A 27,890-nucleotide genomic window follows, 5' to 3' on the forward strand; every position below is an offset into this window, starting at 1 on the left:
ATGTAGTGCTAAGTTACATGGAATTTCAAATTTTCGATCCAGCCAAATTCAAGACTGTGTGGTCCAAGGAACTTTTCCCCTGACATTTTCAAGGAGTTTTAAAACTTCGTCCTTAAATTGCCTTTCTGTAAGAATTGCACTTTGACACGGTGGGAAGGTTTGCCTGCTCCGCTAGGCAGAAGTAAAATCTGCCTGGTTGAGGCACTAAAGATCAAAGGGTTGGAGCTAGAGTGAAGGCAATTCACTGGCATTCCTGATAGGGAGCTGAGAGTCAATTTCATATTCCATCTACAGAAATTGTCTTCTGATATGGAAAAAAAAACCCAATGACAAGGTGAGTCTTAGAGTTACAAATACAAATATCAATTGTAAGGAATTACGACTTACTGTTTATCAGGTAATATGATATTAATCAACCTGCAAATCCAGCTGATCGGAGGGCAACATTTTGCTATAATTTCCCTTCTTCCATTCATGCAAAGTCAGCAAAGCCTCAAAACACACAAATTTAATAATTTCATTAATGAGCTTCCACGACAAAGCATTAACTAAATAAAAGATTTACTGATCAAGCATAAGAAATGGAAGTTACTTACTTTAGAATGATATACACTACACTTGAACCTACATATATAAATATACATGAACTTAACCTACACATATAAATATACATGAACTTAACCTACACAGTATAACACAAAGAAGCTCAGTGCTAAAGATAGATGTCTTTGGAATGAAGAACAGTGGATTACCATTACACCTGCAATAGCAATACATTAAAAGCCAAGTTCTCAAACACAGAGTAATACAGAACAGTGGTAACTGCAATGCAAGGAAGTACTCATATTGGCCAATACAGCAAATGTTATCTGTGATGGGCGCCCATGAATGAGCTGTTGAGAAAAACAGTCCGAAAGCAGCATCTTATCTCTGGCTCTTACTTTCAATGAGTCACAAAGCACTCTAGAGCTTCCCCTTATCAGCAAAGCAGCAGACACAGGGCTTCCAGACCTCATCCTCACACTGAAGAACTGCAATCATTCACAAGTCAGCGGTTGGTTCAAATAAAGGAAAACACTTTCCAGCTGTATTTGTTAGGAGCCACAGTAAAAGCAATGCTGAAAATCAGGACAACATTCCAGAGCCTGAACACTAGACCAGCCAAACACAAAGGTCAGTCCTTTTCTTCGTTTTAACCAGACTGCAGACTACACGAGTGCCAGACAAAAATTTAAAACAAAAATCCAGAGAAGTGAAGGGATTACTTGTACAAATACGTTATGACTCACAAAACTGACTGAGCATGCAAAGACCAGATCCACTAGTTTCACTTCGCACACTACCTTGCGGAGTTAGAAGAGGTTTTAATGTTATTACTCTTGCATGGTTGGGACATAGACATTAAAGTACTTTCTATTTCTGTCAATATATGACTTGTCATTGTGAATCATGTAGTAGTGTATTGTTTCCTCCAGAAAATCCTACATGTTTCAGGATTGTGACTTGGGTTACAGGAAAGAAATGAAGGAGACATGAAATGGAATCCACAGAATTCCCATTCCTCTCGACTCTAATCATCTTCCATGCTTCCCTCTTGGCCAACCTCGTACTCTACCTCTTCTGTGCAATTTCTTAAATTACTGCTTTATTTGGCTCACACAGCACCAAGATAGTGAGGCACTGGAGGAAAGCAGGTCTGAACTATCCTCCCTCTCTCTGTGCTGTGTAAAAGCAGTGTTTTCTTAGACTGTAACGGACCAGTTTTAGAGTGCACATTGCAGGGGAGCTGGGAATCATTCAGCCAATAGTGTTCCTAGCTCTAGGGTGTGAATAGAAAAGCAGGATCAACAAGTCCTTATGGAAATGAATATTGCCAAGGACAGGACATGAATGGCACTGGGTATAAACTGATGGATTGAATGATTGTCAAGTATAAAGCCATGTGTCCAACTAATAGCAGTCAATATTCCCTCCCTAGGGACATTGTGGGTTAACCTACAGCATGTGGACTGCAGCGGTTCAACAGGCAGCTCACCACCATCTTCTCAAGGACCATTATATACAGGCAATAAATGCTAGCCAGATAGCAATGCCCATGTCCCACAAGTGAATAAAAACAAATATATCAATGGAGTACTTTCAACAGGAGTGCACCTGAGTTCAAAGTGTGAGAAAATATAAGTCAATGTTGTCATTGATCAGTTTAAAATACACCTTGGTACATGTTAAAATATTTAAAGCAAAAGGATTGTTTTAATGCTCAGGGTATTTCAAGTCCACTCCTCACAGTTTGCACTTACTACCTCAGAAAGGCGATTAAATTATAAACTTCTGCAATGGGATCACAACACACCTCCCAAAATACCCAAATATTCAAATGGATGAAATCACTTAGACTCAAATGGTTCAACATACCTTTTCCATAATCTTTCATGAAATGAGGGCATCACTGGTTAGGCCAGCATTTACAGGCCTGTCCCCAGTTACCTTTGAGAAGGTGATGGTGCTAGCGAGCTATTTTCTGTTTGCATGTTTGGCTTTGCAAGCTGCTTAAGGGACTAATGGAGGAAGACCAAAGAGAAAAATACAGCCCATAAATTCTTAACAATAATATCAGTACATTGACGACATCATTGGTGCTGTTTTCATCTCTCATCCAGAATTGGAAAACGTACTCAATTTCGCTTCCAATTTCCACCTTCATCTGGTCCATCTCTGACTCCTCCCTTGCCTTCCTCAACATCTCTGCTTCCATTTCTGGGGATAGGCTGGCTACTTATATTCACAACAATCCCACAAACTCCCACAGTCACCTTGACTGTATATCCTCATACCCCACTTCCTGTAAAAACTCTATTCCATTCTCCCTGTTCCTTCATCTCTGTCGCATCTGTTGCGATGAGGCCTACTTTGACAAGGGGGCCTCTGAAATGTCCAGCTTCTTCTTCAACCGAGGATTCCCCAGCAGTGTAGTTGACTGGGCCCTCAGCCATATCCGACCCAACTCCCACACTTCAGTCCTCACCACTTCCCTACCCTCCCACAACAGCTATATGGACCCCTGGTCCTGACTTACCACTCCACCAACATCCACATCCAAAGTACCATTAGCCGCCATTCCCATCTCCTCCAGTGAGATGCCACCACCAAACACACAATCCCCTTGTCAGCCTTTTGCAGGAACTGTTCCTGCGGGACACCCTAGTCCTTCACTCCCAACACTTCCCCATAGCCCGCGGCACTGTCCCACGCAATAGCAGCACGTGTAACACCTGCCCGTTTACTTTCTCCCTCCTCAATATCCAAGGCCCCAGACATACCTCCCAGGTGAAGCAGTGATTTACCTGCACGTCACTCAATCTAGTCTGGAGCTACAGGAGCACAGCAGGTCAGGCAGCATCAGAGGAGCAGGAAAGTTGACGTTTCAGGTCGGGACCCTTCTTCAGTTCTTGCTATCTCCTCAATCTAGTCTATTGTATTCACTGCTCACAACGCGATCTCCTCTACATTAGGGAGACAAAACGCAGATTTGGCGACTGCTTGGCAGAACATGGACATTCTGTCCATGAAAATGAGGCTGAGCTTCCTGTTGCTTGACAATTCAAGACAACGCTGTCTTCCCTGGCCAGCATCTCTGCAATGTTACAGCAAACCTCAGTGCAAGCTGGAAGAACAGCACCTCATTTTCCACTTGGGGACCCTGCAGCCTTCAGGGCTCAATATCAAATTCAATCATTTTTGGGCCTGAGCACCTTCTTCCATGTCCTTACCCCAACCCTCACACACCAGGCCTTGGAATCACATGGACTGCTCCCTCAACCAACCCACTGCCAGCTACCAATGGTCCCAATTCGCAGATATTGATTCCCGAGACTGACCTGCATTTCTACACCTCGAATGAGTTTTAAAGTATAAAAAGGGGTTTAAAAGTAACAACCGACAGGAGTTTTGAAAGCTCCTGCAAAATTCAAAACGTGCAGGAGTCACGGCTAAAATGGAAGAGCAATGTCAATCACTACACTGACTGATCTCAGACCAGCAGCAATTAGGATGATAGAATTGACCTCAGCACTTTCCTCAGTCAGGACTGGGTAATGTGGGAGTGGGGAAGGCAGCAAACTTTGCTCAGTTATGATTTCATTGCTTGCTGCAACAGATTGTTGACACTCACTATTTAGGTTCATTCTTAAAGGATGGCTAACTGGCTACGGTATAGGGGTTAGAGTGTAAATGCCTGTGGAACTGTACCTTAGCAACAGCTAGTTCATCTACAGAGGAAGACAGCAAAAGAGAATAAATTTCAAACAGTAAAAGGGTCCCACTCTCAATAGAGATGACAGAATGGTGAGTTTAACCTGAGGGTCACCGCGCCTCAGCGGACAGGACAGGTTGAGAAGGCTGGATCCTTCAGGGTTACCTCAGAAATCGAACCCACACAGTTGGTGTCACTCTGCATCACAATCCAGCTGCCCAACCAACTCAGCTATCCAACCATCAAAAGCAACATCAAATCTCAGGGCAGTAGAAGCCAACCGGATAATAATTTAGAGGCTTAAATTAAAACTGTATGGCACAAAGAGATTCTTTCAACACAAACAGCTCCAAAAACTTGATTAAATATGCAGTTAACAGACTTCAGCAGCTGAGACCAAGTCTATGTCTGTAGAATAAAACACGTTTTAAGTATACCATGGTTAAATATATTTGGAATATAATTCATTGTTATGAATAAAAAGGGAATGTTGGCATTCTTTGTGCATTAATAGTGTGCTGATATGACCAGCAAACTAAATGTACATTGCAAGAAACCAAGTCACGCAAGTTGACTTTTATCATGTGGTGACAGATAACCCCAAACGTAGTCTCTGCCCTGCTCAAAAGCTCTTGCTTGTCTCTATCCTCTGGATGAGTTATGATATTTGTTGCACTAAGTGCATAACCTGCAGCTATTATTACCTTGTGTCAAAAAAAGCCTTTTCTAGGAAGTCTGTTATGTCATGATCTCACACTTTACCTGATAACACAATTCCAAAAGAACCCAGGATCATCAAACTGCATTTTATTCCTGATCACATCACTCACGTAACAAAAAGAAACATAACAATCAGGAGGAATGTTACTGCTGGTTGGCCCGCTCTGCACAGAACTGGAGTGCAGGCCTATTCAGGTGGATAGACTGAACTCTCGCCACCCATCTCTGCAAGATCCGAGATACATGTTTCAAACATTGATCAGAGTTAACTCAAGTGCATGGCCTCAGCATAGGTTACTTATCACTTCACAAATCATCCAGCGCAGGGGGGTTCTGCATTTGAATCTGATCTGGCAAGGGTAGTTAGTGAACACCAGCAAAAGCCAGGGAGTAGAATATGGGCCCATTATCTCTGCAAGGGAATAAGGGAAATGACAGATCACAAGACAAAACCCCATGCGGGATTACAGGGATGAGGTGGGGTGGTTGGTCTGGGTGGAATGGTCTTCAAAGGGTCAGTGCAGGCTCGAGGGGCCGAGTGGCCTCTTTCTGCACTGTAGGGATCTTATGATTCTAAGCTGATAACAAACCTTTTCGACCTGGTTCTGAATCTGCCTTCCTTGGCCATCATGTCCTGGTTTGCGACTTGAACCAGGAGCCTCTGGATCAGAGGCAGGGACATTGCCCAATGTGTCACAAGACCCTTTTCTGTCAATGCTTACCTTTATATATTACGTCAATGTTACTATATCCATTCAATTTTGCTGTGTCAACTGCCCTGGTACAGCTGCATGTTCTGGCCACAAGCTCGTTCTGTGCTCACTTTTGAAGTCTCCATCCAAATTCAATTGCGATCTTGTATATCAGTAACAAGAAGAAAAATATGTATTCATAAAACGTAAAGTAAGTCATGGATGTGCATATTGTAAGCTTTAAGAGTGTCTGTATCCCTTGCAAAGCAATCATTTGCAAGGACAGGGGTTTCTTCCCTTCACTTCCTGAAATTAGCCAAGAAATTATCAGCATCTTCCAATATTCAAAATGCTTCACCAAATGACTGAACTCAGATTGATGCCAGCCTGTGTTTGCTTGTCGCTATTAACTGGAATAGATAATCCAATCTAAACGCGGATAAATAGATTACATCATCTGTCACATCAGCCCAGCCTTCCTCAGGGTCAGACAGATATCCGTTACTCCAGCATACATAGGAGTTGTGCATGGGGACCGTGCAGAATCCCCACTGTAGCAGAATCCAAAGGAAATTTCCTGGGAAATTGAAGATTCTATTGGGCAATTCCTCTAGGCCTGAAATCCTCTGAAATTCTCCACTTCAAACTGGATAAATCGGTGAGTTCCAATATAATAAAATAAAAATTACTGAGGAAAAGTATTAAATACATTGTCTAGGTCCTGAGTAACTCTTCAACTGACCCCATAGTTGCCTCACTCACCCTTAATTCCACATCCTCCAGACTCTGAATTGACAACCCCAGAATATCCAACCACCCTAGACCCTAGATCCCCACCGAAACTCCCAGGACCCACACCCACTTTCCCTGCTCCAGATCCACTCCCCCTTGCCTCGTCTCCCCAACTCCAGACCCGATGGGTCTGTCTCCCACCTCTCCAAACACCCATAGGACTCAACACTCCCACTGCCACCGTTTGCCCCAACATCAGACCCAATTTCCCGTGAACTGACACTTACCTTCCCCCACCGCTGCCAAACCCAATATCACCCACCCATTCCGACCTACACTAAATATTGTATCATATATTGTAAACATTGAAGGTTATAGCAGGTGAGGACCTAGAAACTATCATTATCACTAAGGAGGCAGTGCTGGGCAAGCTAATGGGGCTAAAGGTAGACAAGTCTCCTGGCCCTGACGAAATGCAGTCCAGGGTACCAAAAGAAGTGATGGGGGAAATAGCAAATGCACTAGTAATTATTTACCAAAATTCACTGGACTCTGGGGTGGTTCCCACAGATTGGAAAACAGCCAATGTGACGCCACTGTTTAAAAAAGGAAGTAGACAAAACACAGGTAACTATAGGCCAGTTAGCTTAACTTCGGTAGTGGGGAAAATGCTTGAATCTATCATTAAGGAAGAAATAGCAAGACATCTGGATATAAATTGTCCCATTGGGAACACCCAGCATGGGTTCATGTAGGGTAGGTCATGTTTAACTAATTTGGTGGAATTCTTTGAGGGCATTACTTGCATGGTGGACAATGGGGAACCTGTGGATGTGGTGTATCTGGACTTCGAGAAGGCATTTGACAAGGTGCCACACCAAAGGCTGCTATACAAGATAAAGTTGCACGGTATTACAGGTAATGTATTGGCATGGATAGAGGATTGATTGACCAGTAGAAAGCTAAGAGTAGGGGTAAATGGGTGTTTTTCTGGTTGACGGTCAGTGGCTAGTGGTGTGCCTCAGGGATCAGTGTTGGGACCGCAATTGTTTACAATTTACATAGATGATTTGGAGTTGGGGACTAAGTGTGGTGTGTCAAAATTTGCAGATAACACTAAGGTGAGTGGTAGAGCAAAGTGTGCAGAAGACACTGAAAGTCTGCAGAGGGATATAGATAGTCTAAGTGAGTGGGCAAAGGTCTGGCAGGTGGAGTACAATGTTGATAAGTGTGAGGTCATCCATTTTGGTAGGAATAACAGCAAAATGGACTATGTTTTAAATGGTAAAAAATTGCAGCACGCTGCTGTGCAGAGGGACTTGGTTGTCCTCGTGCATGAATGGCTAGAAGTAGAATTACAGGTGCAGCAGGTAATTAAAAAGGCTAATGGAATTTTGTCTGTCATTACTAGAGGGATGGAGTTTAAAAACAGGGAGGCAATGCTGCAGCTGTATAGAGTCCTGGTGAGGCCACACCTGGAGTACTGTGTGCAGTTTTGGTCTCCTTACTTGAGAAGGGATACACTAGCACTGGAGCGGGTGCAGAGGAGATTCACTCAGTTGATTCCAGAGTTGAGAAGGTTGGATTATGAGGACAGACTGAGTAAACTGGGATTATACTCATTGGAATTCAGAAGAATGAGGGGAGATCTTATAGAAACATATAAGATTATGAAGGGAATAGATAAGGTGGAGGCAGGGAGGTTGTTTCTGCTAGCAGGTGAAACTAAGACTAGAGGGCATCGCCTCAAAATAAACGGAAGCAGATGTAGGACTGAGGTCAGGAGGAACTTCTTCACCCAAAGGGTTGTGAATCTGTGGAATTCCCTGCCCAGTGAAGCGGTTGAAGCTACCTTGCTGAATGTTTTTAAAGCAAGGCTAGATAAATTTTTGAACAGTAAAGGAATTAAAGGTTATGGTGAGCGGGCGGCTAAGTGGAGCTGAGTCTCAAAAAGATCAGCCATGATCTTATTAAATGGCGGGGCAGGCTCGAGGGGCCAGATGGCCTACTCCTGCTCCTAGTTCTTACGTTCTTATGTACTTATCTAGCCTCTTTGCCACCTTGCTCACTGGTACCCTACCCTGCTGGTAACCTGCCTATCTGGTATCCCACTCCTGTGGCAACCTGCATCCCTTCTCTCTGGCACCCTAACCTCACACTTACTTTATGTACTTACCATTTGATAGCAGATCTCAAAGCAGCTGTCGGTGATTCTGGAACTTTAAATTTCAGAATACGGCAGCTGACTGCTGTGAAAAGGGAGAATGTTTTGCTTTCCCTCAACAGTTCTGCACCACAGGAGAACTGTCAGAACAGAAGTACAGCTCTGCATTTCTGAAGAAGCCTGGATTGGAAACACCTGTCCAAAAATGCGGAGTTCTCTCCTCTCAAAAAAATGGCCACTCCTCAGAAAATCCAGGCCATCATCTAACTGAGCATCAGCAACACCATGCAAGATCCACTGGCTATGCCTATGGGAATACTGATTCACTGCAGTACAGAGGTTGTATCCCAGTATACCTATCCTCTTCCTGGTAGTTTACCTGCATTTTAAGATTATCCAGTTGTGGTGGTGACAGAGCTGCTTGCAAAATCGTCATTGCTATTGTACTGGTGGCACCATAAAATGTACACTGCAAAATTAAAGCTCAGGTGAATCTAGCAGAAAAAAATCAAAGACTTGTATCATCAGGAAAATCAATATCGGGAATGTGCAAATTTGCAACACAAGCAAACTCAGCTAACATCGATTCTCTACATGCTTCAGAAAAGACTGAGAGATCAAACCTCTTGGAATCAATGCAGTTTTACAGAGAGTTGGAAAAATGGCACTATTGTATCTACCATGAACAAGATGTTTTTCAGCTCCGTTCCATCAGATTGTTAAATGTATCTAGGAAGAAAAAGTCAAACCAATTCCACTTAAGGAAAAATATGTCTGAGAAAATGCAAGAAAAATGTTTGAAGAGTGAAGTGCCAGCTGTTTCCCTTGCTAAACTGTGACAGGCTGCTTATGGGTGTAATTAATTAGTTTGCAAAAGCATAGTCTCTGCACTGCACCAAAATGGTTTCTAAAGTACTGCTGTTTTATGGAGTGATCTTAAAGGCGGCCAATTGTGCTGGCTCAAAGCCAAGAAGGGCCTCTTAACTATAAAACCACTGCAACGCTTGGAGCATTAACTCTTCGAATAGGTATCGTACAGTAGCTTTTCTGTACCAAATATCGGTGAGTAAAACATTCAACAGCGGTGCACAAATGCATATGCATTCATGCATTATTTGACTGATTCCACTTGGCATTTGTCCACAATGGCCTCCTATCTACAAGCGCAATCTTTGATCCTTTAACCATGAACATTGTGTCTGCACTTCAAAAAAGGTAGAAGTTTGGGAAGGGGGAAAGACTTGAAAATTCTCCACAGAATTAAGTGTGCTTTCTCAACCATTGACCTCCCTGTAAAAAAAGTAATACAAAATTCATATTTAAAACAAACTTAAATTGGAAGGGTAGTCCCTTGCTTGTATTAAATCATTCAACTAGGCAACACACAGCCAAATGACGCATAGATTTTGAATGCAGTTTAACCAAACTGGTGCAAAGTACTGGCTTTCAATAGTATTAATAGAAAGATTACAGCAAGTATATAAATCACTCTGCTCCGTCGCCTGTGTCACAAAAGAACTCAAATGCTAAGTTTCTGTACACCAGAAAAATTTTTTTTAGAAATAAATCTTTTCATTGTAAAGGTTAATGGTTGTTAGATATTTACATGTTTTTGCAAGATATATATATTTTTGACAGACCATGAATTGGATTTTGTGTCAACAATGGGGTTGGGGAACCAGCGAGAACCTTGTTTCGCTTCGATAGAAAGCCAAACACAACTAAGTGCCCATCAACTAATTAAGTGGCCAATGTCAGACCTCCAAAGCGATGAAGGACCCCAGAGATTGGTAATCCCACCATGTACAGCTGCCAGCAAATCAGAGGCTAGCAGAAGCTCTCCACTGCAGATTATGCCTCCAGAAGTGAAATAACTGCCGAAAGGCCAGGATCCCATCAACAAGTCACCCTTCATTTACATATGCACAGTACATGAGCTCTGACCAGCCAGCTCAGGGCCAGTCCCTAGAATGAGGAGACTCTCTGAATCTCCTGTTTATATCGCTCAGCCAGGGGTCCATGATTGGCCCAGGTTAACAGCCCCAAACAAGGAACTCAAAGTCGATGAGATCTGCCTGGCCCTCATTCACTACGAGAAGCAATGGTTGCTATCATTAATACTGGGATGACCAGCTGCAGGACAAAGGTGAATTAGGGCAGGATGGGGGCCTTGGGGAGGGGGTCACAAGGAGGGATCGAAGAAAAGGACGATGGAGCAGCTTTTAGCAGCCACCTATCATCTGTCTATGTGACATCAGGTCCCTCATTCAGGCACAAAGTGCTCGTGAAAGAGGGAACCCCCGTCCAAGAATAAATCGTTAGGGTTAGTTGGGTAATCTTCAGGAGGCCATGCAAGATCGGGTTATCCTGACAAAATTCCAGTGAGCTCTCAAGTGGCTCATTAATTGTATTCCCACCATCGGCAGGCAGGAATCCCGCATCCCTTCCTTCCACCAATTTAATTGGGAGAGATTTCCCAACACTAGGAATTTCATGCCGGTACACCTGCCTGATTCTCCCACCTCTCTGCCTGGGAGGTAGCCCCTTCACCAAGCCCCCTCCAACAAGCCTAACCAGACGCTGCCCTAGGGCGTACATTGCACAGTGAATACTGGTCTTCCATCTTGTTCATATTTATTTGAAGATCCCTGTTACTGAAATCTATTTTAGTTTGCTCTCACCACTTGTAGCAATTTAAAGCTAATTTATCAACCTTTAAGCTGCAGAATCCCTAAATTCTTGCTGTCAACATAAACAGACATATTGAAAAGAATCCAAGAAAACATGCAACCAGTAAAACAGAATACTCAAAATGCTGTAAACAGTCAGCAGGCCTAGTAGCATCTATTACAGCCATAACTAGCTGCTCATAGGCAGCACAGTGGCTCAGTGGTTGGCATTGCAGTAGTTAGCGCCAGGGACCCAGGTTTGATTCCAGCCTTGGGAGACTGTCTGTGTGGAGTTGTAAGTTCTCCACATTTTTGTGTGGGATTCCTCCAGGTGCTCCGGATTCCTCCCACAGTCCAAAAATGTGAGGTTAGGTGGATGGGCCATGCTAAATTGTCTGTACTGTCCAGGGATGTGCAGGCTTGGTGGGTTAGCCATGAGAAATGTAGGGTTACAGGGATAGGTTAGGGGAATGGATTTGGGCGGTATAGTCTTCAGATGGTTAGTGCAGACTTGATGCATCGAACTGCCTCCTGCACCAGAGGGATCCTATGGTTCTATGAAAAGGAGCAAAGGGCAGGAAAAAAAGGGAAGGTTTATAATTAGGTGGAAGACAGAAGAGATTAAATGATAAAGTGGATGATGAAGCAAAGCAACTATTCTATTTTGTCTTCCTTGATTATTTCAATTTGTCATTTAATTTTCCTCTGCATTTCCACCCTATTCCATACCTTCCCTTTTGTTCTTGCCGTCTGCCTTCATTCCCTGCCTATGAACTTGCTTAGAATTGGCTACATCTTTCACTTTTTCAAGTTCTAATGGAAGGTCATTCCCTGAAACATGAAGGAAAGCATCCCATGGACCTTATATAACACCTGATCTCCCTGTTGTGCCATCTTCAAAGTCTGTGGATGTGCAAACCAAGGTTTCTCACTTCCTTACCCCTCTCAATATCCTCCTGTTTATTGAATATTCCTCTGCTTGGATTTCCCTCCCCAAATACATAAACTCCCACTTCTCCCATTTGAATTAGATTTGCCACTTTTCCACCCACTCAACCAAGCCATCAATATCACTCTGCAGTCAACCACCATCTCTTCACTAACAACTAGATGGCCAATCTTTTGTGGCAATGCAATAGATAGAGTAGAAACAAACCGTCCTTGAATCATAATGGTATACAGGCTCAGATGACTAGAAAAGTTGTGAAAGAGCCAGATTTTCAGGAGCATTTTAAAGCAGAACAGGCGAGCAATGCAGAGAAAAGTTGATGGAAGAAATTTCAGAGCCTGGGGCCTGAGTAGCTAAAGGCCTGACTGCCAATAGAGGGGTAAAGGAAACTGAGGAGACACAAGAGATAACAGAGTGAAAATTCAGAATATCTGAAATGAGGTCATTATTTTTTCATTACAAAGAAAGGGAAGTAATAAATATGCACATTGTTCAAAATACTAAGATGGATTTAATTCATTATTGATTTACATCTCACCAAGCGTGAGATAGAAAAATCATCACTTTATACACATATGCCACAATCTGATGGCTATAAAAACAGGTGAAGTGCCAGGCTGGATCTCTGGCCATATCGAATTTATTCTCAGCTGCAGTAGAGTTTAAGAAAAGATTTACAAGGATGTTGCTGGAGTTGGAGGGTTTGCGCTATAGGGAGAGCCTAAATAGGCTGGCGCTTTTCCTTGAAGGGTCAGAGGCTGAGGGGTGACCTTATAGAGGTTTATAAAACCAGGAGGGGCATGGATAGGGTGAATAACCAAGGTCTTCTCTACCAGCGTAGGGGAGTCTGAAACTAGAGCGCATACGATTAAAGGTGAAAGGGAAAAGATTTAAAAGGGACCTAAGGAACAACTTTTTCACACAGAGGGTGGTGCATGTATGGAATGAGTTAGCAGAGGAAGTGGTGCAGGCTGGTATAACTACAATTTTTAAAAGGTATCTGGATGGGTATGTTATAGGAAGAGTTTAGAGGGATATACGTCAAATGCTGGCAAATGGGTCTACATTAAGATCTGGAGGCGAGCTCACTTCACCTGATGAAGGGACTGTGCTCCAAAAGCTTGTGATTTCAAATAAACCTATTACTTGGTGTCGTGTGATTTCTGACTAGGACTAGATTAGTTTAGGATATCTGGTTGGCGTGGACAAGTTGGACCAAAAGATCTGTTTTTGTGCTGTATAACTCTATGACTCTACAAGAAGCTACAGTTGGCCTGAGATATGGGAGATGATGCAGTCTGGATCCACACTCCTGATCTCTATACAATGCCTGCAGAATGAATTTGTACAAATTCCTCAGTGCAATAAACTGGGTGATAAAGAACATGTTTACAGTTTTGTTCACAATTAACTTTCTCCTTGTATCCTGCCGCTACAGGGCTGATGCAAGACCACAGCTGCTTTTCATTTAACTTGACACAAGATTGAGGACTTGCAGTCAAAATGTGAAAGGGCGCTTCATTTAACATCAAGTCTTCCTTTCTCCATGAACAGCATTATCGTTTCCACATAACACAGTACACAGAGCCATCTTCCCAAGCTAAAGGCAAAGTGAAACTTCACCAGAACCACAGCTAAACCATTCATTATTAATTACCAAGAAGAATTGACAACATACTTGAGGGAATTAATGACTAGGAATTTTAGCCTCAAAAGATCATTAGAAAGAGAGATGAGCAAAAGAGGAGAAATTTGAATAAACATATGCATGCAAAAGCTAGAGCTTTCTGAATGACTTCCCATCTTTAAAATAATAAAGATGATTAAATGAATGTCGTCCTTTGATGTGTAAACAAATGAAATGAATTTTGCTGCACAGTCACTTGGCTGGATGTCCATCCACCAAGTTCTCTTTGGGATCAGGTCTAACATGGTATTTAGTGCTAGAAGGAAATTCACTGTTTAAAAAATAAAACTAAACAGCTTCCACTCTGTGACACTTTGAGTTATAGCAGAGCCAAACACAACTTAATATGGGATCTATCCTACTTAGGCTACGTAATATATGGTCTCCTTAAGGGAGGGGAGGCATCAGCACTCTATATGAAAGTTTCAATTCATCAAAAAAGCACATACTGATTTTGCCATTAATAATCCAAACTCCATCAACCCGGGAATTGATGTCATTTTCTCCGATGAATCCACTGGACAGTCCAACATCTGTTTCATGCTTTTAAAGTCTGTGTAATGGATAAACAGCGAACATCTAAAAATAACATCCCATTGACGACGGACCTGGCTTCAAGTATGCCATTACTAAGATATTTTTATAAGTTGGTAATCAACGACATCTATTCTATTTATAACACAGTCCAAAATCAGGTGGACTGGAGGTGCCATGTTACTATGGAGAAATGCACTCCAACAACCATGATGGTACACAAAGTGCCTTTGTTTAGTGAATTTTGGCTCAGAATGTTAGTGCCAGCAAATGGAACACTTTCCATGTCAGTTATCCAGCATTCAGCTCTTCTAGTTCAGGTGAAGGAAAGCTTCTCTCTGCTCTGCCCACTCACCTTCTGCGAAATAAAAAAGTACTTCATCAAAAGCACTTTTTAGCCTCCTGTTTGAATCCAAGTCCTGCCCGTAGCACATAAATTGGGACGGTTTACTGCACAGGAGATGTAAATTTTGACATGTCGTAATTTTATCAGCCTGCCTAATCCTGCTCCTATGTTCCTATAAATAAAGTTTTGAATTTTTCTTAAATTGCATAAAGGATAAAACTGTAATCCTGCTGTCTTGACAGTGGGTTGTCTGAACAGACTGGAATTGTATGATTCAGTTGGCAGTCTGACCCATTTACCTGGCAATGCATAGTATAATACATAGAGCAGACCTATTCGCTCAATGATACATGGTTTCTTCATAGCACATAGCACAGTGACGGGTGTGACAGATCCATCTCTGAGCCAACACATGGTGCAGCAACAGTTTTTTTATTCATTCATGGTATGTGGGCTTCAATTATTGCTCATTCCTCGTTATCGTGAATCACTGCAGCCATTTGGTGTAGGAATTCCCATAATGCCATTAGGAAGGAAGTTCCAGGATTTTCACCCAGCGATAGTGAAGGAACAGCAATATATTTCCAAGTCAGGATAGTAAATGACTTGGAGGGGAACTTGCAACTGGCGGTGTTCCCATGTTCTTCTAGATGGTCATGGTTGTGGATTTAGAAGAAGCTAAGGACCTCTAGTAAATTTCCGCAGCGTACCTTGAAAACGGTACACACTGCTGCTATTGAGCATTGGTGGTGGAGGGAGTGATTGTTTTTGCATGTGTTGCTGGTCAAGCAGGCTACTTTATCCTCAATGGTGTGAAGATTCTTGAGTTGAAGCTGTGCTCATCGAGGCAATTGGGAAGTATTCCATTACATTCCTGACTGGCGCTTTATAGATGTTGGGCAGGCTTCGGAGGTGAGTAACTCACTGCAGGAATCCAGCCAATGGCATGCTCCTTTACGCACTGTATTTATATGGCAGTCGAAGTCAGTTTCCAGTTTGATGGCAACCATCCGAGGATATTGATACTGGAGGAATTGATGATGATAACTTCCTAACTTTACTAAGGCTCCTTGATATCACACATGGTCTTGACAGTCAAGGGCAGTCACTCTCACCTCATCTCTGGATTCAGCTCTTTTGTCTGTGCTCAAACCAAGGCTTTAATGAGGTCAGAAGCTGAGTGGCCCCAATGGAACCCAAACTGAGCGTCAGTCATTACTGAACAAGTGCAATTTGACAGCGCTGCTGATGACCTCTTCCATCACCTCACTGATAATAGTGAACAGACTGATGGAGTTGTAATTGGCCAAGTTGGATTTGTCCAGCTTCTTGCATGCTGGACCGACTTGAGCAATTTTCCATATTGTCAGGTGAATGCCAGCATTGTAGCTGTACTGAAACAGTTTGGCTAGGGGCATGGAAAGTCCTGCATCTTAAGTCTCCATTACTATTAGCAATATGTTGTCAGAGCCCATAGCTGTTGTAGTAAAAACACTTTGAGCATTTCTGATATCACGTGGATTCAACACCAAGTCCCCAGAACATATCCTAGGTTTCTGGATTACTAATCTATGACAGTTCCACTATGCCATTGCCAACCCTAAGTCTAACCCTTCATTCTATTTGGATTAAGAAATGGCTTGGAAGACATAAGTGTGTAAAATAGAATAAAATCAAACAAGTAAAGGAGCTTGAGATTCTCATGCTAAGGTCTGGTGGATCTTTGGGTAAAACCAGCCTAGCTTACTCCGAAACTGAACATCTTTGATTAAAAGTAATACCAAGATGACATATTGAGCCCATCACTGCAGTTTGTATGTGCCAGTATCTGAGTAGGTAATTGTAATTTAATGGAAAATCTAATACATTAATCACCCCAGTAAAGAAGCCGTCTGACAGTTATGCAAAAGTTGTACTCCCAACTTTGTTAGCCATAAAAATACTCACAAAAAATGACTGGACATATATTCAATTCTATGGGACTACTTGAAAAGACTTCTACTAATGCTCAGGATGAAGTAACAGTTCCAGTTGTGCAGTGTAAAGACTCAATCTAAAAATGGCACCAGATTGTGGTACTTTTCACTGTATCTCCCCAGATATATATGATAATAAATTATTCATTCATTCAATCAGCTCACAAGTCTTGGCTCAAGATGACCAAAAATAATTTGATCAGTTTTCTGCAATTAGTGCATGTAGTGTGCATGAGTAGAAATGGTTAAATGCAAATAATTTACATTACAGAGCAACTGGCAATAACTGATATCTCACCAGGTTAGACTGAAACATGAACAAAGAAATAACTCCCACCTTTCATTATGTTAATACTCGCCTTCATTCGATAGCATCATCCTTTCTTCTGCTTAAGGACACTGTACAAATTGGAACTTACCACTGCTTCCAAAGTTGGATCATACTGAGCATAATTTGCAAAGATACAAGATAACTAGCCATACATAAACTGAAAGGAGTAACATATAAAAAAATTTCCAATGAAATTTATTCATATAATTGCAAGAAAAATAAAACTGGCATCATCAATATCTGAATTTCATTTGCATTTCAGAAATCTTGCCCATGAGTTTATGTATTCACACTCTTCACAGAAAAGATGAAAATGTTGGGTTTGAATCTGTCTGCCAGATGGTTCTCAGAACAGGAAAAACTGGAATCATCAACAATTGTATGAAAATACAAGTACGGGAGATTGCAGGAGAAAGATGTTCTTGAAAAGTTACTTTAGAAAGAGAAACAAATATGGATCTACACATATTTCAGGTAAATGGTAACCTACTCCTATCTTAGGTGATGTTAGAGAGGGGCAGATACATTAAAATAAGAAATATGGCAAGACATCAGAATAGAGCACATGGAGTTATACCGAATATTTGCCTTTGAGCAAACGAAGGTAAAAGGAGAGTTGACATGTATTAATATCATGTAGAGATTATATAGAGTAAACAAAGAGAACGACTAAAAAGAAATGCAGGTAAGACAACAGGCAAAAGAAATAGAAGTAACATGAGGAAATACTTTATTATGCAACAAATAGTTAGGAACGTAAACATTGCTAAAAGGTGGCAAGAAGTTGAAACTTTTCATCTTGCAGTTATCAGAACTAGGATACCAGAAACAGATATGAAAGAGTCACAAATTTGTACAGATTGAGAAGAGAGTGCTGATTGGTTGAGCCATTACTGGCACAGAACACAGAAAGAACGAGTTAATTGTCAATCTTAATTCTCAGACCAGGGAGATGGATTCTGATTAGTCAGGATGTTGTCATGGAGATATAGCAGGGTTTGACTATCTCCTTTTTTTTGAAAGAGTGCAATGTATTGACAAATTCCATTTACCTACATAAAACAGGATCTTGAGTATTCATTAATGTAGCTTCTAGCACACTTGCACAAAAGCATCACCGATAATCTCAAACTTTCATGAATTTTCATGATTATCTATCCGTCTACCACACAAATGAGTAATGCTGGTTTGTGCTCAACCAGCTCGACCTTGCAAGCCTCAGAAATGTATATCCGCCATTAGATGTGGTTCTGCTATTTGAAATCAATTATTAAATAAACCAGACTGTGCTGAGTTACACCAGGAGCCAATTTAAGATCACTTGCCAGATCTACAGTGTGATGTACTTGCATGTACTAGAAGCTAAACACATAAATACTCAAGACCTTGCTTTAAGTGAGCAAAAGGAATTTTTTCATTGCACCCTTTTTAGAAGAAGTAGTCATGAGAAGCAAACTCTACTGCATTCCCATGGCATCCTGATCCTGACCAATCAGGATCTACCTGCCTGATCTGAAAATTAAGATTGACAGTTAACTGTTCCTGCTGTATCTCCATGTCATTGATTGCACAACCAATCAGCACTCTCTTCTCATTCTGTATAAAATGGTGTCTCTGCTTGTATCCTAGTTCTGATAACTGCAAGACAAAAAGCTTCTGGTTTATATTTAAAGTAATGTTTAAGTTTAGTATGACTAAATAGTTAAGATTTGGTATGTACTGCCTGGTAGGATTATGGATTCACTAGTGATATTCAAAGGAAAGTGGATAAGGTAAACAAATTGCAGAAATGTGGGAAAGAGCTGACACAAACCTAACAGGCCAGAAGACCTTCTTTCTATGTTTCACTGTTCTATGACTTTTTGTTCTGTCTCAGCTCTGATATGGAGCTGTTGGTGTTGGACTGGGGTAGACAAAGTCAGGACTCACACGACACCAGGTTATAGTCTGACAGGTTTATTTAAAATTACAAGGTTTTGGAGCCTTGCTCCTTTGTCAGGTGAAGTGCCTTCACCTAACAAAGGAGTAGTGCTCAAAGATTCTGATTTTAAATAAATCTTCTGGACTATAACCTGGTCTCATGTGACTTCTGACTTCATCTCAGCTCCTACGTAAGGATAATGAAGCTTCTCACTTTCCCCTACAAGTGATGCGACAGAACGTCACCAGGAGTTTGTGGATCTCAAAGAGTAACACAGGCAGAAGTTTAGGTCCCAAGTTCAAGGAGCATGCAGGATTTTTTAAAAATTGAAAAGTAGCATCCAACATATCACTTGGTGGTCAGGGTGGGAAGAAATGCCTGTTCAATTCAGTATTGTTTAGCTTTTAACTGATTTCTTGGCCTTGGGCAGCACGTGCCGCTGTTGTTAGCCCTGCTGCCTCAGAGTGCGAGGGACCCGGGTTTGATTCCACCCTCCGATGACTATCTGTGGCGTTTGCATGTTCTCCCCATGTCTGCATAGTTTTCTTCCAGGTGCTCACATTTCACCCCATAGTGCAGACATGTGCAGGTTAGGTCGATTGGCCATGCTAAATTGCACAGAGTCCAGGGATGTGCAGGCTAAATGGGTTAGTTCTGGGTTACAGGGATAGGATAAGGGGGTTGGTGTGGACTCATTGGGCCGAATTCCCTGCTTCCACACTGTAGGGATTCTTTGATTCTTGTCCAGAGTCTCATCAAATGTCCTCTGAAATTCTATACAGATTATGATAGTGATCTTCTCAAAATAATTCAACTAGTATGGTCAGACATGGCCTAGCTTTCAGAAATCCACGCTGACTCTGATCAATTCATATTTATTAAAGTGCTCAGTCATTCAAAGATTAGTCTACATACACCAAGTCTTGCTGCAACTCCCATTTGAAATGTTTAGTTTAAATTGCTTCTCTTCATTCTTCATGCCAAATGGATCATTTAAAAATTTCTTGCAATGTTTTTTGTAATCTGTCCTGTGATTGCCCATTTTACCAGTCCTTGTACAGCTAAGTCCACCTGAAGACTATTACTATCCTCATTACCATCTTTCTGAGTATTGTGCCATGTACAAATTGAAATCATGCTCTGCGTACCCAAGCCCAAGTCATTTATATTATTGAGTAATGATGTCTAGGCTCCCGTAACTTCCCACAACTGGTACTGAACTTTCTGATTTCTCTCTCCTTAGCTGCTTATGTAATGAAGGGGCATACAATTTTTCAACACCAAAAAAGAGATAATTATTAAATCCAGAGAAAATTTGAATGTCACATCTGCAGTTTCTTCACCTTTTCTTTTAATCCCCTGAAGTGAAACCCACCTGCTCCTGAAGATTTGACCATCTTACTTTTCATTATTTAAAAAAAACAACAAAACATTGATTTAATCCACTGATGTTCTCCTTTAAATTTAATAACTCTTGTAATGCTGATACTTTGTCCTCTTCATCTATTCTGAAAGCTGATACATGCACAATATACTCAATTAACATGTTTACAGTTTCCTTACTGTTCATCACTGTTCCTTAATCTCTAAAATCCTTTACTGTTAGCTTTGATATTCCTTGGAATTTTTTTCAGATTCCCTTTCTAAATTGGTTATTACTTTTCTAAAATAGCTTTGTTGTTTTTTAAACCTCCCTCCTTTCAAGACTTCCACTGAGTGTTGTATTTTATTTCTTTATAATTGATGCACTTTTCTTTTTAACTAAGCCACATCTAGAACATACACTATTTATTGGTCAGTTAAAAGACCATCCTCTTTCCCCAGCACAGCAACATCGGAGGTAACTTGGATTTAACTGATGTATTGTGAACTAGCAGAGTCATAACTGGAGATGTTTTTAAGAGATTGGCTGTATTTGTGCCCTCTGTTCTTACTACTCTTTTCCACAGAGAGGTGGACACAGTTGGCAATCTGGAGAATGAAAAAATGATCCTATCTACTTGACTAAAATATGAGGAATCTCAAAGAAGAAACAGCATTTTTTTTAAACAAAGTAGATGCTAAGTTAAATAGTTCAGGACAATGTCAGTAGTGTTTATGTCAGATCCAAGAATGACATAAGCTCAAAATATTTTACTTTCTTCTGTTTGATAGATTTCCTGTCATTTTAGGTGGGAGGAGAGATGAATCAAAAATAGGTTTACAAATTAAAACTTAATTTCTCCACTTAAATAAATAAAAGATTGAGACAAAATGTTTTCCATGGTTAGACCTGAGCATTGCCATGGTTACAACTGAGGGAACTAGCAACTTGTGAGAATTTCACCCTTTCATTGAACTTTTTGAAAAGTGCACTGGACAGAACGCTTGTTTTTAAATGTTTGGTCATTAACTAATACATCTCCTCTGGCATTGTTGACAGATAGTCCAGGAATACAATGGGTAAAATTATGAATGGAAGTTCTCATTGGTGCAATATTTATCTCAAAGAAACCAATCAGCAGAAACTGAGTGTCTTATAACGGATAATGTGAGACTGCATTATGACAAATAACAGAAATCCATTCAGATTATTGAAAGGGACTTGAATATTACAACAACTTTTGTTTATGTAGAATCTTTAACATTGTAAAAAAGATTCCAATACACTTCACTACTATTGCAAATCAAAATTTGATACTGAACCATGTAAGGAGATATTATGGCCGGTGGCAAAAAGCATAGGAACAACAGCAGACCATTCAGCCTATCAAGCCTGCCCCCTGCCCCACCATTCTACATAATGGCTGATCATCACCTCAATGCCATTTTCCTACACATTCTCCACATCCCTAAATCTCAACAGTCCTCTAAAACCTATCAATTTCTGTCTTGAAGTTCCTCAATGATTGGGCTTCCACAGCCCTCTGAAATAGAAAATTCCAAAGATCCATATTCCTCCAAGTGAAGAAATTCCTCCTCATCTCAGTTTTAAAAGGCCTTCCTGAGGTAGGTTTCAAGGAGCAGCTCAAGAAGTGAGCTACAGCTAGAGACATCACTGAAGGTACAAGCACCAACTGTATAACAATGAAAATGGAGGATGTGCAAAAGGTCAAAATTAGTGAATCACAGAGATCCGAGACGGTTATGGCATTTTCAAGAGGATTGGAAAACTACCAATGTAACACACTCATTCAAAAAGGAATGAAGGGGGAGAAAGGTAACTATAGATCAGTTAGTTTAACATCCGTCATTGGTAAAGTGTCAATGTCAATTGAAGGTTGTAATAGTACGGCATTTAGAAATGCATAATATAATTGGAGTCAGCATGACGTCATGAAGGGGAACCATGCCTGACAAACTTATTGTAGTTCTGAGGAGTTAATAGGTAGAATGGATAAACAGGAACCAGTGGATGTTATATAACTGGATTTCCAAAAGATGTTTGATAAGCTACTGTACATAACGTTACTTAAGATAAGAGCCCATGCTGTTGGCAAAAGTATATTATCATGGATAGTGAACTGGCTAACTAATAGAAGACATAGTTGGGATAAGGGGGACATTTTCAGGATAGCAACCTGTATGTAATGGGAGGGCCACAGGGACCAGTACTGGAGCAGCAATTATTTAGACTATATTTTAATGACTTGGATGAGGAATGTGACTGTAGTATTGTCAAATTTGCAATGACACAAAAATAGGTGAGAAGACAAGAAGTGAGGATGAAATAAAGAGCCTGCAGGACAATATAGACAGGTCAATTGAGTGGGCAAAAACTTGGGAAGTGGAATGTGCATCGGCAAGAATGAGGATATGCATTTCGGCCGGAAATAATAATAATAATAAACTCAAAGCTTTAAGACAAAAGGAATTTGGGAATCCTCATGCGTGAATCACAAGAAGCAAGCATCCAAGTTCCGATGGGTAAAAGGGAAGGCAAACGTGATGGAGTACAAGAGAGTGATCTTGTTAAAACCTTACAGGCATGAACAAAGAACAAAGAAGAACAAAGAAAATTACAGCACAGAAGCAGGCCCTTCGGCCCTCCAAGCCTGCGCCGATCCAGATCCTCTATCTAAACCAGTCGCCTATTTTCCAAGGATCTGTATCCCTCTGCTCCCTGCCCATTCATGTATCTGTCTAGATACATCTTAAATGACACTATCATGCCCGCCTCTACCACCTCCGCTGGCAACGTGTTCCAGACACCCACCACCCTCTGCATAAAGAACTTTCCATGCATATCTCCCTTAAACTTTTCCACTCTCACCTTGAAATCGTGACCCCTAGTAATTGAGTCCCCCACTCTGGGAAAAAACTTCTTGCTATCCACCCTGTCTATACCTCTCATGATTTTGTAGATCTCAATCAGGTCCGCCCTCAACCTCTGTCTTTCTAATGTAAATAATCCTAATCTACTCAACCTCTCTTCATAGCTAGCACCCTCCATACCAGGCAATATCCTGGTGAACCTCCTCTGCACCCTCTCCAAAGCATCCATTGGTAATGTGGCGACCAGAACTGTACGCAGTATTCCAAATGTGGTTGAACCAAAGTCTTATACAACTGTAACATGACCTGCCAACTCTTGTACTCAATACCCCATCCGATGAATGAAAGCATGCCGTATGCCTTCTTGACCACTCTATCCACCTGCGTTGCCACCTTCAGGGTACAATGGACCTGAACACCCAGATCTCTCTGTGCATCAATTTTCCCCAGGGCTTTTCCATTTACCGTATAGTTCGCTACTATGAGTCAGACCACACCTGGGATGCTGTGCACAGTTTTGGTTCCCATAAATGAGAAAACATATCCTAGTGTGGGAGACAGTTCAGAGAAGGTTCATTAGTTTGATCCTGGTGGGTAGGGATTTTTTTATGAGTACCGGTTGAATAGTTTGGGCCTGCACTCATTGCAGTTTAGAAGAATGAGAGACTGCCTTATTAAAAAATATAAGGTTCTTAGGGAGCTTAACAGACTAAATGCAAAGGGGTTGTTTCCCCTTCTGGGAGACTCTAGGACTCCAGGGCTTAATCTCACTGTAAGCAGTCACCCATTTAAAACACAGATGAGGAAGTATTTATCTTAGAAGGCAGTGAATCTGCAGAATTCTTTGCCTCAGAGGACCATAATATTAATATGTGCACAGTCACACCCGCAACTTTAACACTTCAATATACTCATTTCATGCTTAATCATTTCTTCAAGTCATTTATTTCATCTTGCAGAGCTCTGCCTACAGACATGAGTCATTATTGATTGGGATTGGAGGAATGTACTAATAGAGTTGGCTAAGCAGAAAATGCGACAAGACAGATTCAGAAGACTTTTTTACTTGATGTTTGGATGATATTTGATCATCCTAATATTACATTCAGATTATTGTTAATTAATGCTTATTTGAATCTTCTTTGGATTTCTGTCAATTAGAATCACAAAAAGTCGGCCATTCAGCCCATTAACTCAATTCTTCTATTCAATGAGTTCATGGTGAATTAGTATCCTAAATCCATCAATCTGATTTGGTTCCAGATCCTTTGTTTTTGCTAGCTAAGAGTATTATGAATTACAGATTTCAAGTAATTACCTGTAACTAGCATCGACTGTTTTTGAAGAGAAAGTTCAATACTCCTGTTATGTATTTTTGTGTGGGAAGGAGTATTTTGCAACTGCTCTCATCAATGACCTGGCTCTAATTTTTAAAGTCATATCTTTCTGCCCTCATCACCTCAACAAGAGTATAATGTTTCTCTCTATTGGCTCCAACAATGCTTTTCAAAATCCGTAATGTTCAATAGACTTAAGCATTAACTTTTTATATTCAAGAGAATACAAGCTTGCTTTATACAATCCCCCTTCATAGTTTAACTTTTGCAGCTCTGGGAACATCCTGATGAATTCATGCAGCACATATTCCAAGTCCTGCAGCTGAACTTTCTCCCTTTTCTTTACATTCAAGTTATGAGAAAGGTAACATTCCATTTAGTCTTTTTGAGTGATTTTACTACATTATAGTGACCCAAATTGAAAGAGCCCCCAATCTTATCAGATTTCCACTGCTCCTAGCTTTTCATAATTTAAGATAATATTCATGGCTATCTTTATTTGATTGAAATGGATAATCTCACAATTACCTGGACTGAAATCCATCTGCCACCGGTTCACCTACTCACTTAACCTTTCAGTTTCTCTTTATAATTTTATGGTTCCACCAGCACTATTTACCATTCCACAAAACTGTGTTATCGGCAAACTTTGATACATCACTTTCTATTGTATTATCTAAATCATTAGCAAATATAATGAATGGCTGATGTCCCTTAAGAGATTCCTGTTGCCCTAGAAACACAATTTATTTCCTTGCAATCTGAATATACACTATTATTGATAAGCTTCTACCACCTAAGCAATCTGTCAATAAGGTTAATAGTTTGTCTTCAATTTATGAACATTAATATTAACTAATAGCTTGTGTGAATCACAACTTCTGAAAGTCCATATAAACTGCATCCAAACATTTCCTTCTCTACTACTTTATGAACTTTCACAAATAAAAGCAAAAATTTGGTGAATTAGACATAATCTGCTCTCTCTCTAATTAACACAATTTCTCTTCAGTACTCAGTCACTCATTGCTTAATTATAGATTCCATAACTTGCCCACAACAGACGTTAGTCTAACAGTCTATAATTTGCCAGTTCCTTTCTTTTGCCTTTCTTGTATAATGGAGTTAGTCACAATTTTCCAATGTAAAAAAGGGTTAATTCCCAAATATAGAACTTTGGAAGATTATGACTATTTGCAATAACAATTTTAACTGTCGCAGATTCTCACAGAATTACTTCTGAATGAAGCCTACAGAACAACTTGGGAACTCAACAAAGATTACCAGCTATTGGGATTTCTGGAAAGATCGGAATCCATAAAAGGTAACTCATTCAAAACCTGTCTCAAATTCATGCTAAAAGAAAGGAATATGTTGGGAATATTTTTTAAAATAGCAAACTGCACATTAACTGATCAATCAACATAAAACTGACTTTTTAAAATTCAATTCAGATGTCAAGTACAAACAGCAATAAACATTTATTCCTTATCTGCATCATTCAACCTTTCTGGTTAAAATCCTTACAAGAACTACACACAGACTGCACAGATTCAGTGGGACACAAAAAGGTTGCCCTCACACATACACTTACTTGAGAAACAGTAACTCTGTGTATTAACTGCAGTACACAATGATGACCCACTCTGCACTGACAACACCCTCAGAATGAACATGTCCTTAAATTGATTTAGGAAAAATGGCAAAAACATGATTGCAGTTGACTAATCTGGTACATCCCCTCAGATTCAAGTGTTTTTCTGCTTCCTCGGTGGTCAGCCAAGCGGAAAGACACTGTGTTCACTGTTACATATATAAGTACTACATGAAAACAGGGTATATGATGACACCCTTTCAAGTATGAATATATTAAAGCTTTAGACTTTGTTTACCAACTTGCAAGAGTAGAAGTAAGTTCTGCTCCAAATAGAGTTCGCCCTTTGTCCAATCCTATTAGATTCAGATCAGTCTGCCTGCATTAACGTGTTAGGTTGTTACATTCAACTATATAATGCACCTTGACAAATACACTCAAGAGATAAGTTCAAATGGAGAATTTTAATCTATGTTTCACACAGACAGCTTCTATAATAAAATTATGTTATAATAATGTAATTACGGCTTTTTTATCATAACTGTAGATTTTAAAATGTCAGGCCATTTCACAATACAACAAACTGCACTACTTTAGAAGGAAGAGATTTTTCACCAAGGATGATTCTTCTATTGTTACACCCAGTTTAACCCCAAAGTTTCTTGCATCAAAATCAGAATAACCTTTATTGTCATTAATTTGTCTTTTCTTGTTACTTGTGCTAACTAAAGTTCTGTATGTTATAATCCACCCCTGTAATTTTACCTCTTCTGATAGGACTGTCCTCGCTGGTCTAATGTAAAACACAGGCATTCTGTTACCAGCAGACAGTATGTGAATACATGCTTATCTCCCCCAATGATCTGTCTACTTTCCCCTCCCCTCATGTTCCTTGCACTAAATTTTCTAAATCCCTCCACTTAACATCTCAAACCATCCCATCCCAAATACAAGCCCAACAATCTACTATTAAATTTGTTCCTAAATGTGCTTTTAGTTCCATGATAAAACATTTTTTTATCATTACAGCACAGTGTTTAATTAAAATTATTTTTTCTTTTCACATTTCAGCCCCTTCAAACCACAATGACTCAAAAGAAACACTATGTTCCGAAGTTGGAGAACCCATTTGCTCTTCCAGCTCATGACTACACAGTCCAAATGTCAATGTTTACTTTTCTCATCCTTGCTTAGCCTCTACAAACCATTCCTAAATGCTGTTGGTTCAGAAGAAGACTAAGAGCACGGCAGTGCCCTTTGCTTTGATAACATCCTGTTGTTCTGAGCCATATGGGAAATGAAGAATTCTAAAGAGTTAAGTATTGTGAAGAGCTGTTTACCATTTATAGGATGCCTGTACTTTGTACCTAGGGGTCTACAGTTATCTTTGCTAATCACACACATGCAAAGGTTACAAGTCTGACTCCTTTATTAATTGTATTTTCCACACCCCCACCCCCAAGCAAAGCCTCATTCACCTTTAATACCATAGCACAAACTAATTTCAAACCATCAAATGTTGAGTGAATTCTACAACTAGGTAAGTAAAAGCATTTTAAATCTTGTTGAGCTGAACTGGAGTTTATCAGTTTTCCCTACACTATAATGTTAAAGTTTCTTTTCGTTACATGATCTGTGCTTGGATCTAAAACCATGCCCAAAATGTTCTGTTTAGTTTTTGCTTCTGCATGAAAAGGCATTTGAACACATAAAATGTTCAAATAAAATCTCA

General features: G+C 40.4%; 1 protein-coding gene and 1 long non-coding RNA gene across 4 annotated transcripts in view; one reads left to right on the forward strand and one right to left on the reverse strand.

Moving 5' to 3' along the window:
- LOC109921678 (rho guanine nucleotide exchange factor 17-like) overlaps positions 1–27,890 on the reverse strand; it is a 432,839-nt gene that overhangs the window by 400,322 nt on the left and 4,627 nt on the right. The gene's annotated exons all lie outside the window — the stretch shown is intronic.
- Positions 1,014–27,890, forward strand: LOC125483284. The gene is made up of 4 exons (XR_007262245.1): positions 1,014–1,173; positions 17,315–17,526; positions 25,786–25,888; positions 27,230–27,890. It is a non-coding gene; the product is annotated as an uncharacterized LOC125483284 (long non-coding RNA).

The sequence above is a fragment of the Rhincodon typus genome, chromosome 6 (assembly GCF_021869965.1).
Source record: "Rhincodon typus isolate 14 chromosome 6, sRhiTyp1.1, whole genome shotgun sequence".
NCBI lineage: Eukaryota > Metazoa > Chordata > Chondrichthyes > Orectolobiformes > Rhincodontidae > Rhincodon > Rhincodon typus.